Source organism: Nelusetta ayraudi, unplaced genomic scaffold, assembly GCF_046127955.1.
Source record: "Nelusetta ayraudi isolate G7.1 ecotype Tasmania unplaced genomic scaffold, CSIRO-AGI_Nayr_v1 ptg000090l, whole genome shotgun sequence".
Lineage (NCBI taxonomy): Eukaryota > Metazoa > Chordata > Actinopteri > Tetraodontiformes > Monacanthidae > Nelusetta > Nelusetta ayraudi.
This window is the reverse complement of record NW_027466140.1, coordinates 478,507-490,000: the sequence shown is the minus strand read 5'-3', so window position 1 is coordinate 490,000 and position 11,494 is coordinate 478,507. Positions and strand designations below refer to the sequence as shown.

Here is an 11,494-nt window from a genome sequence, read left to right as displayed (position 1 = left end):
CAGAGGCAACAGGTGGGAGCGGCGATAGCGATCGGGATGACTTTGATCTTCCTCACGCCTCTGTCATCGCCGCCGAAATAGAGTGGATGGATCAGACCCACCTCCAATTCATCACAATGTACATGCCAAGACGTAGTAAACCCGTCCTCCCCCCACCATCCCAACGGCCACGTAGAGTTTAGATGCACCCTGGCTGATTGCTTTCAATGATAAGAAGCCGGAATAATGTCAAGGCCGTGCAACACCGACTGCCTGTGCGGCCACACATGACAGTTTACTTTCCCGAGTTGCGCAAAGTTACCCCGACTTTCTCTAATTGGTAATTTGGCCAGTGACAGAGACAGACCTGAAGGGGGCAGTGTTGAGAGAGGCTCCAGTGACTTGATCGTGATCCATACCTGGAACATTACAGCAAACATCAGGGGAATGTTTGGTCTGGGAATACAACAACAGTCGGAGACATCACTGTCAGTGGAGTCACATTTGATCGTTTTGTTTCATGTGAAAAATCCGATCCATCAACAACGCGATCTGATGTTTGTGGTGGGGAAGAAAAACATGAGGAAGGAAGAGAGGAGGGAGACAGAGAGGCGGCAGAGACATGGCCCGGGAACAAACGCAGCGTCTCCTGCGGACACGAGTGTGTGTGTGTGTGTGTGTGTGTGTGTGTGTGTGTGTGTGTGCGAGAGTGTGTGTGAGAGAGAGAGAGAGAGAGAGAGAGAGAGAGAAGAGTGTGTGCTTCTAAGATGACCAGATATGCAAAAACTAAATCATTCATTTCTCATTTTATGAGGAAGCAGTTAACCAAATATATGTACTGTCAGCCAGGATGGTGTGTGTGTGTGTCTGTGTGTGTGTCTGTGTGTGTGTCTGTGTATGTGTACAGGATGGGTTGAGGATAATCCCTGCCTCAAGGCCCATAAAGAAAGAAAAAAATAACTGACAGGTCACATGACCATGACTGTGCCGACCCATCTTTGTACTCAATTGTCTTCACACACCTTCCTCTGTGTCGCCTCTTCCCTCTATCCATCTCATCTGTTTCACCCCCCACCCCCTGTCTCCTGCTTCTACATTGCCTCCTGCATTTTTTTTTTCTTTTCGTCCTTTATTAGCGGGCAGGAGTCTATTAATAACTCCCTCGGTCATCACCAACTTTAACGCATACAAGTCATGAATGGATGCCCACTCATGAACAGGTTTGCACATAAACACGTTGGTCGGCTCACAAAGAAAAAGAGAGAGAGAGCGCGAGGGAGAGAGAGAGAGAGAGAGAGAGAGAGAGAGAGTGCCGCGCGCCTAAAACACGAGTGGCAATCGCGAAAACGTGCTGAAGGAGAAAAAAGACGAAGAAGAAGACGAAGAAAGAGAGAAAAAAAAACTCAATGGTGACGGAAACCGTTTGCAGAAATTATTCATTTCCCTCCTTTTTTATGTTTTCCTTGTGCTGTGCTGACTGTACACCCCTCCCTTTCCCCAGTTCCCCTCTTTTCACTCACTCTTTCCCTCTTCCACATTCCTCTCCATGTTGCATATCTTGTAGCCCCCCCCAACCCCAATACCCCCACCCCCAACCACCCCCTTTTTGCACTATACCTCAACTTTACTCTCACCAATTCTCTTTTCTCTGGCTCTGTCCCCCCTTTCCTCTCTCTCTCTCTCTCCCTCTCTCTCCCTTTTCCACCGTTGCCGCCCTCTTCTCACTACCTGACATTGTGGCTCGATGCCCAATGAGTCACACCTCTGCTAAAATCATCAGAGGTGGAGGGGGCGGGAGGGGGAGCCAAGGAAAGAAGTCGCCGGGGAGAGAGCAAAAGCAGGAGCGTATGACAGAGAGAAAAATATAGAAAATAAAAAAAAGGGAGGAGAGAGAAAGTTAGAGAGGCAGAAAAAAAGAGAAGGGGGGAACCTCCGGGGGGAGAAGAGAGCATAGAGTGCGTTTAACTTTTTGACTCCAGTAGTCGGTGTGTAGTTGTCAGCAACGGTTCCACCGCGGACAACAACGCTTTTCCACACACTTGCTTTGCGAGTGAATGCAAAAAATAAATAAGTAAAAATGTGGCCGCCGCACGACGACATCGCGCACGAGCCCACCTGGTTTGCTCCGCACGCACGCACGCGTGCACACGCACGCACTCACACGCCCTGCTCGCCCGTACAGCAATCAGACATGCAAACAAACCAGCGGAGAAAGTGTGGCTGCAGGAGGCCACGCCTCCTCCACATCAGCCTCCCTCCCGCCGTCGTCCCTGGAAACCACACAAACAATCCCTGTTGGGCAACACGGGGAGTCAGCAGAGGACGTGCGCGGGTCACACACCTCCCAGAGCACCTCCCGAGTCGTGTGTGAGGATGTGTGCGTGGGTGTGTGTCCGTGTTTTTTAGTGCATATGTTTTGGCCGTAAACCGGCAGCGTTGATTTTTTTTTTTTTTTACGTAACCGGCGAGCAAAAGCAGCACTCATGTCCAAGACATTGCTTGATATATGTGTCATGAAGGAGGCAATAAATGTGCGCCAGTGTAAGCACGCGCGCGTGCGTGCGTGCGTGCGAGCGTGTCAGCTTTCCAAGAATCAAGGGATCAAAGTGGGAAACCAGATGGAGGAGAAAAGTGGCAAGATAAAATATTTGCCGCGCACACGTGCAAGAGAGGAGGGGTGGGGGGGGGCTATAACGACCCGACGTATGGAACCGCAAGCCGTGTCGAGAGAGCGGCGGGCGGCTGGATTTCGCTCATGACCACCGTTATCCCCCTGAACTGTGACCTCGGCTCGCTTGTCATGGCGGGGGCGCGGGCTGTAATGAGGCTCGTGTTTTATGAACCCTGAGGGATCGCCACGGGCCGCGTGGATGCTGCCGAGTGCCACGTGCCTGTCATCATTCAGCGGGGGCGTTTCTGAACGCTCGCCGCTTTCTCCATCAAGTCATCTCAGCGCTTTAGAGTCAGTAGAGTTTTTTTTTTTTTTTTTTTTTTTTTTAAAGTAAATCAATCCATCCATTAACGGTATCCCCGCCGCCCTCCGCTCCGTCCCGCAGATCCTCAGGTTGTCTTATCTCCGCACGGCCAGATGGAAGGGAATCAAGTGGGGCTCGTGTCGTCTTTATCTTGGGTTTTGCACCGCGCGGGTCGTTTTTGATTTTAGGGAAAGCGAAAAGACTAAAGCTGAAGACTCTTTAGTACCTCTACAAATGGCACAATCTATTCCGCTTTGATGGGGTCAATCCCGACCGAAGCCTCAGGGCTTAGGAAGCGGAACAGGCCCCTACCCATAGCTGTAATGTTTTTAAAGTCATACCAGTCAGCCACAAAGCTCCTTTTTTTGCCCTTTGTGCAGAACACACCAGACAAAAACCTTGGAAGCCGTCCACTGCAAAGCACATTGCCAAAGTATTTCTTTTTTTTTTCCCTCCGTTTTTTTCTCCTTCTTTTTTTTTTTTTTACAAGTGTGGGATGGGGTCGAACAACAATTACGGTAAAATGTGACTAATATGTCACAGACATGCTGGTATGTATTTTTTCTGACTGGCTATTTCTTTCTCCCCCAAATTCTCCTCTTAAAAAAACGTATCCCTTTCACTTCCATCCCAAAATAATGATAATAATAGAGAGTAGTTAGTGTGTGTGTGTGTGTGTGTGTGTGTGTGTGTGTGTGTGTCTGTGTCTGTGTGTATACGGGTGTGTGCGCGTGTGCGTGTCTTCATCAAAGTGCCGTTGACGTTGATGATTGTGGAGAAATATGTGGAGGACAGAGAGGATTAACACAATCTGGGCATGAAGCCCCATAACTGAGATGATTGTGTGCCTGCGTGCGTGTGCGTACACACGCGGGTTGACTCTGACTTGTTAGCGAGCGCTCTGACCCGCGGCAGCTCCACAAAAGCTCAGCCAGACGATGCAAACAGATACCTAAGAGCAAATTGGACACAGACAGCAGAGGCGACAACGCCGGCCCGGCACGGGAGGTCCGAGGAGCGGCTTCACAGGAGCAGGTCGCTCCAAACGAAGCGGCCACGCGCACGTAGACGGCGTGCACGAGGCAGCAGGTGACCTCCGGCGTGACACCTCGCCGGGAAGCGCACACTGTCTCTTTCCTAGCGGCCTCAGTCACCAAAGCTTTGGCCTCAGGTTGCGTGGATCGTGCAGCGGAGAAGCAGGTACGCTGCAGCAAGTGTGCGTCTGCGTTGGAAATCTAGGCCACATATACGCACGGCTTGCGAGGTAGAGCGAGTGCGTACTGCCTGGTTGTGTTTGGAGCCAGCCCAGGCCAGAGGAGCTCAAAGCACTGAATGTCATCATCAGAGCTGTCGGAGAGCCAAGCAGTAATCACACCCAGATCACCTACACACTCACGCCAACTTACAACACCAGTCACCAGTGCCTGTGTGTGTGTGTGTGTGTGTGCGTGCGTGTGTGCGTGCGTGTGTTTTTAAAAAGGGTTGATTGAGAGGGAAAAAGAAAACGAAAGACAAGAACTATATGAGCATGCAACAAGTATGCATCCTGAGTTACCCGAAACAGTGTGCGCACAGACAGGCATGCGGTCATAGTGTGAGGCTAGTGAGTGAGCGAGGGCTGCGAGTGTGTGTGTGTGTGTGTCACAGAGAAACGAGGAGGGCGGATTTTTTTTCTCTTCTCTCCTCTCTCTTCCTCCCTCGCTCGCTCGCTCCATGTCAGTCCTATATCCCACCCCTCTATTTTCCATTTTTACATGCAGCTCCAGATGTGAAGGCAGTGAAATATTAAATTACAGAAACTAGCTTGTATCTGCACTTTGGCTGTATCAAAAACAATCCAGCCCCGACTCGCTCAAGCCCCGATGCACGCTTTCCCGCGCCTGACTTCTGACTTTTCAAGCAAATTTCAGAGGAAGATGACGGGACCGTCATCGTACTCGCAACTTTATTGTCTTTTTTCACAGTTTTTATGGGTTCTTCTCTCAGTGGAACTGTTTTAGCAGAATTTATGCTATGCACATGGGAAGAAAGTCACGTAGATTTTTCAATTGCTGCATTTGATGTGCAGTTCTGGTTTCAACCACTAGAGGCTGACCCTACAAGGCCTTCCCATTTTGCACACCAACTCAATACGCTTACAGTTACAGTTATTAATACTATTAATTGCAATTGCTTGAGTTATGTGGAAACTAAATAATGGTTAAAAGCAAAAGACACCAAGATTTCCAATCAATACGATTGGAAATCTTGGTGTCTTTTGCTTTTAACCATTATTTGAGCCGACTGTGGCTGTTCTATTGAATTTGTCCTACAACACACTTCTGTCGGTATATAATCTCGTGTATTCAGAATACAGTATATGAGGTTTGTTTGTTTTATATTAGATCATCAAACAACTCATTTGACCGTATTATATAAAAGACGGATGTCTTTCCCACCCATGCAGATAAGCATGTTTCCAAAAACAAACAAAAAAAAAAGTCATCACAGACAACAGAGAAATGAATGACTAAATAGCGCAAAGCTTGGCTGATGTCTGCTGAGGCAGTAGTGCATCAGTGGGAACTTGGTGCCGTTGGCCTTAAGGAAGCTCTTCTTTATCTTGTCTTCCAGGGCACACTAAACAGTTAAGGTCAAGGGAAGACAGGAGAATAGAGGGCCAAGGATTTCTTGGCTGCTCAAAGAGTGATTTTGATGTAGTGGGAAACTTTTTGGCCAAAATGTTGCTCAATTGTTACATGCGTACTTGAATTGGTGATCTTTTTGCGCTTGGATTTGATCAGGGATAGAATATTATTCTGGATGAAGAGCCGAGAAGCGTTTTAGCATTAAGACATTGCAATAAGTACAGATTAGCACGGTCTCTCTCCCCCTCCCTCTGCCCTTTATGGAAAATAAATTGGACCCATACACTTTCATAACAGACAGTTCCAGTTAAATAGTAGAAAATTTATGTGGACTTTCTGTCTTTTTCTTTAATCATCACGGACATTTTTACTGCAGATGTTTAACTACCTCCCGGTGTCCGTAATTACACAGTGACAGTGGTGTGTTCGTCCACCAGCTCAGAAAAGGCCAGGAGCTTTAACAGAATGCAGTCTTGATTGATATTCATAATTTAAGTCAGTGTGTTTCCAATATCGGCCATTGAAAACACAGTTGAAGTTGATGAAAATTCACAAAAGACTAATAAAGGTTTTTTGCCAACATTCATTTTGCAGATAAAATAAGCATAATTAAGGAAGGCTTGAATTATTAGCAACAGGTTTTCGAGTTTGCTTCCAGGACCAATCAACAGGAACTTCAGCTCACCATCGAACTAGGATTCCGGGTTAGAAGCAAATACATAATCTTCAGCAGGAAGATCAGATTAAACTTTTCAAATGTTCTCTAAAAAAAAGTAAATAACAGCCGACATTTTGACACATGGTGCTCGTAATACTAAAAGTACTGGATAAAACCTACATATATATTTTTTAGAATATTAGTTTTGCTCAACAGCACCAGTCAGATAGGCCTAGGTTTACGTCAGTGAATACACTAGCGCCCCCACCCCCCAAAAAAGGAAATCCCTAATATCACATCTCTACAACAATGCTGCACTGGGTCATCTCTCACCATTAAAGAACGAACAAACTGATAAAATAGTGGAACATCCCCTGGAACCCGTGCCCTGTCTCTGACACGTATTGTTCTGAACGCGTAGCCCCATGTTCACCTCGTCCATAAACCCCGAGCCGTCCTGGGGATACACATGATTTACTGATTGAGTGTAGACAACCTGAGAGCAGTTTAGGATCACAGCAGAGTTAACACACTGTCAAATGCCATGCAATGAGCACCTCAACAGGGGACAGACCAGAGTTGCATTCAGCGTACGCGCTCCGTGTGTGTGTGTGTGTGTGTGTGTGTGTGTGTGTGTGAGTGCGTGTGAGTGCGTGCGCGCGCGCGCCTGTGCACGTAGCCCATGTATACGTCTGTTTGTGTCTGTGTGTGTGTGGGTGTGTGTGAGGGCTACCCTGCTCAGGGCATTGACTGAATTGTTTCCACATGTGTCTTAATGCAGAGTTCTGGGCGGGTTTGGAGGATGAAGGAGGAGGAGGTGGGGGAGGGGGGTGGTGGTGGGGGAGGGAGGGTCGATGTAGTTGGTGGTGATGTTGAGGAGGCGGAGGAGGAGGAGGAGGAGGAGGAGGGTGGGGGGGGGGGGGGGGGGTCAGGTTTCATAGCACTATGCAGCACATCTGGGCCGCGAGGGCGGAATTCGATTTCCCACGATTGGAAGTGCACAGCCAATAGACACACACACACACACACACACACACACACACACACACACACACACACACACACAGCCCCGCGCTGCACACCTTGATTGACGACGATCGACGTGTGCGATTTGCAAGCAGCGAGGGCCGTCCGCAGAACACAGAGAGGCGCAACCGCTACCACACACATTGTGCAACCGGCTCGGCAGGCCCCAGATTCATGCATTGCATCAATAATCATATGTTGTATCACCTCCCGCTCTTCCCCCCATTCTCTCTCTCTCTCTCTCTCTCTCTCTCTCTCTCTCTCCCTCTCTCTCTCTCTCTCTCTCTCTCTCTCTCTCACTGGTCTTTCTAACGCATGTCATGTCTCAAACACACACACACACACACACACACACACACACACACACTAGCGCACCATTTCTGCCCTGGCACAGCTGTGCCGAATGCTGCTGCGGGTACGCGGGCATTTTCACTGGCAAAACACGTGGAAGGAAAATGTGAATGTGCTCTCACTAATCATCGCCGCCCCCCCGTCCCCGCCGCCAGCGCACCCCTCCACGCCGCCTTCCACCCAGAGTGAGGGGAGGAGAGAGTTGAGGGGATAGAGGGAGGCGGGGAGGGAGCGACTGAAGGAGGGCGGATAAAATAAGGCGACGACCTGCATGGCAGGTGCTGAAAGGTGAGGAGGCAGCCGACAATGGGGTCGTCACGGTGGGAAAGGCCAGCGAGGCGGCGGCGGCGGCGGGACAGGGTGACAAAGCCGGATATAAAAGCAGGTTGGAGGTGAATGGCAGCGGGACAGCGGGTGGGGGGGGGGGGGGAGATGGGATAAATGGGGGAACGCCAGTTCCATAAATGTTTAATTGCCAGCAGGTTTATTCATGTTAAAAGAAAAGTAGAGCTGGAGAGAGAGAGGAAGGGGGAAAAAAGCAGTGTGGGGGGTGGAGGGGGCGGGGGTGGTGGCTTAAACAGCACAAAATCTGTCCTGAGCCCCCAAATCTAATTTACACAACAAACAAAGAGAGGAGAGGGCAGGGGGAAAAAAAAGAGGAAAGGGGACGGGGATGGGGGGGGGGGGTTGATGGAGGGAAGGAGAAAAGGAGAGGGAGAAAAATGCTAATTGGCTACAGTTGGGCATGTCTGGCCTGAGATGAAAGACGGAGAGGACAGAGTGAGGGAGCAGGATGGATGGATGGATGGATGGATGGATGGATAGATGGATGGATGGATGGATGGATGGATGGGACCGCCATCTGAATTATATGACGTCCCCTCCCTCCCCTATAGCTCCAAGCCGAGTTCTTTTTTTTTTTCTCCCCCTTTCCTGGCAACGGTGAAACAAAAAAAAAAAGTAAAGCTCACAGATGTGGCGGCATTTTTTTTTTTGGTTTTTACTCACATAAATTAGGTTCGGCAAAGAATCATTAGCGTCGAGGCTTCCTGTCGGGAACAAAGACGTTTACAGGCGAAGGCCTTCGCATCCTGTTTGCGGAGAAAACAAATAAGTCCCGTGTTAGTCACCGCGTTTTCTGCTGAACGCGCCGCCCTTTTAAGCGAGTTTTACGACGTGTTGTCCTGTCTCAGCACATAAAAGCCACTTTACAATCACTCCGCTGTAAAGTTCATTGGGTTAAATGCCAAAGCGACGCTGTTTCGCGTTTTGCTTCACGTTTTGTCCTTTTATTGTTCATTTTCTTTCTTGCAGCAATATTTTTTTTTTTCCCTTTTGTAGATTGAATGGAATCCATAAATGAGTCAGATTGGTCTTTTCCAGCTGTGGAAGAGGTTTGGCCTCGTCAGCTGTGCAGTCGCAGGGGATGCGGGAACTGTTTCTTTCTCTTTTTTTTTCCTGACGACTCAGCTCGACTCGAATCCCGAATTAAAACAACTCGTAAATTGAAAAAATTGAAAAGAAAAACAAAAAAAACCTTGTATTCCTTTCAATCCCCTCGTGCAAAGTCTCCCCCCCCCCAGCCCTCCTTGCCTCACCCCTTTTTTTTTTTTATCTCTCACTCCGTATTTCTCTCTCGTCTCCCGTTCCATCATGTGCGACACCTCCTCCAGTCTGCCTCCCCTGGTGTTGTACTTGTATTACACCATATCCCCCTCCAGCCAACCACGCGTCAGAGACCTGAAGGTTGCCAAATTAAAAAAAAAAAAAAAAAATGAGGCAGACAGGCCGGAGCGACCTAGTGGCGCGTCCAAGGTCGTCGCACGGGTCAAGGCTGAAGCGAGATTGACATCGTCCGGGAAAGAAGAAAAAAAAAAAGCCGTCATCTGTTCCCTCCCCCCACGAGAAAGACCTCGACATGCGCTCAACCTGACGAAGCATCTGTGCTTTGTTAAACTGCGTGACTGTTACGCAAGAATTCGGAGCAAAGGCAAAACAGCACTTGCTAAATGCTTTGTTTACCGAACTTAAAAGTGCATTAAATTCCGGTCAGGGGGTCCCGCTAAAGAGCCGCTCACCGATTAATCGGGGGAAAACAACGCGGCTATCCGAAAGGTAAATAAACCAGCCCATTCAACCGTCGGGTAAATGGCCCTCGGTGTGTACCTGAGCGGGAGCTGGACCCGGGCCAGGGCCAGAGCCGGGGCGGGCCGGGCCGGGGAAAAGCAGGTCAGCGGGTGCTGCTCTTGCAGGAAATCTGTTTTGGAGTCTGCGTCTGTGAGTCATGTGTGTTTTTGTGTTTAGCACGGTTTAGTCGGTCTACAATTTACAAACATTTAAGGCCCGGCTGCTGCGCCGTTTCATTTTTCATTTAGACGCAGCCCAAGGCCATGTCCCAGATTGGAGACTGCTCCACGGCTTGCACCGCCCGCCCCGCCCCCGCCCCCGCACCCGCACCCTCATCGTCTGGTCTGGTCTGAGGAGATGAGGACCCGCCGGTGACCCCATCGCCGGCAACACACACATTCTTGCACATTTCTATATGCGAGCGCTCACATACACACACACACCAAAGCAGACTTTTTTTTTTTTTTCAGCTTGTGCACACAAACACACACACACACACACACACACACACCGGCCGGAGAGAAACACAGACAGGCGGGCAGACGGAACACACACGCAGACATCATGCGGAAAAAGCCGTCTAATTCCACTAATATGAAAAAATCTGCCCAGGCAGACAGGTATGACACAGCGGAGGCTGCGCCAGCATCGGGCCCAGATATTGCACGCAGGCCCGGCCCGCCTGTGCGCGTGCACGCCCGCGCCTGCGCACGCTCACGCCGGGGGGGGCATGCGTGCACGTCTCCTTTTGAACCTGCTCACATCAGGCGTATCCAGAGGAGCGCGCTGCCATCCAGTAGGCGTACGGCGGGGGGACGACACACACACACACACACACACACACACACACACACACACACACACACACACACACACACACACACACACACACACACCTGCGGTTCCAGGTTAGTACACACCGTGCCATTTAGTCTTTGAATTGTCACTCCCACTTAAAGTGAGTGCTGCTCGCGAGGAGGACCTGACAGACAGAGAAGAAACACATGTGTGTACGTACATACACACACACACACACACACACACACACACACACACACACACGCAGTGATGAGTACACGGCTGGAGAAGAACCTGAGTAAGCTGAATTTCCCCCCTGCTCCCCTTTCCTATTTTCCATCTGCCTCAGCGGAGGGGAACCTGTGTGGGGAAAATAATGCCCACCATACACATGCCATGCTTCGCTTTCTTTACCCCCCTCCACCCCAATCCAGAGACTTCACAGCACTCTCTCTCTCACTCTGTCTCTCTCTCTCTCTCTCCCTCACACACACACACACACACACATTGCCGATCCTCTCTTTCAATCTACACTACAGTTTTCCCCTGCTTTCTATTCGCCCCCTTTTCTTTCCACGCAGCCTCCCGGTCCTCCACTCGGGGTTCGCCTTATCTCGTTGCCGTCGCCCCATCAACGCCACCTTCCCACAAACCTCCCCACCCCTCTTCTTTTTTTTTTTTTGGACTCTAGGCAGAGCTGTGCGGTTGACCAGCAGCCAGAGAGAGAGACAAGTGCAGCAGTTTGCCGGCCAAACTTCGCTGCCTCTCCGCCCAAATTACACGGGACAGTCCCAATTACCATGTGGCCAACCAAAGCATTTCCTGGGTTAGCGCTGGTGACGCGTGCCCCCCTTTGCTGTGGTTATGGGGGGTGTCATTAGATGCTTGTTTTACTGTAACCCCAAGAACGTGCCCGTCGGCCGCATCCACGCCATGGGAAGCGCAACTGCAAC

At 49.9% G+C, this 11,494-nt stretch overlaps 1 long non-coding RNA gene across 2 annotated transcripts in view; it reads right to left on the bottom strand.

Annotated features, from left to right (window-relative positions):
* The window catches only part of LOC142902041 (uncharacterized), a 43,350-nt gene that overhangs the window by 6,373 nt on the left and 25,483 nt on the right, over positions 1–11,494 (bottom strand). For both annotated transcript variants that reach the window (XR_012929033.1, XR_012929034.1), the window contains exon 2: positions 8,625–8,707. This is a non-coding gene — a long non-coding RNA (uncharacterized LOC142902041). The remainder of the gene's footprint in view (positions 1–8,624; positions 8,708–11,494) is intronic.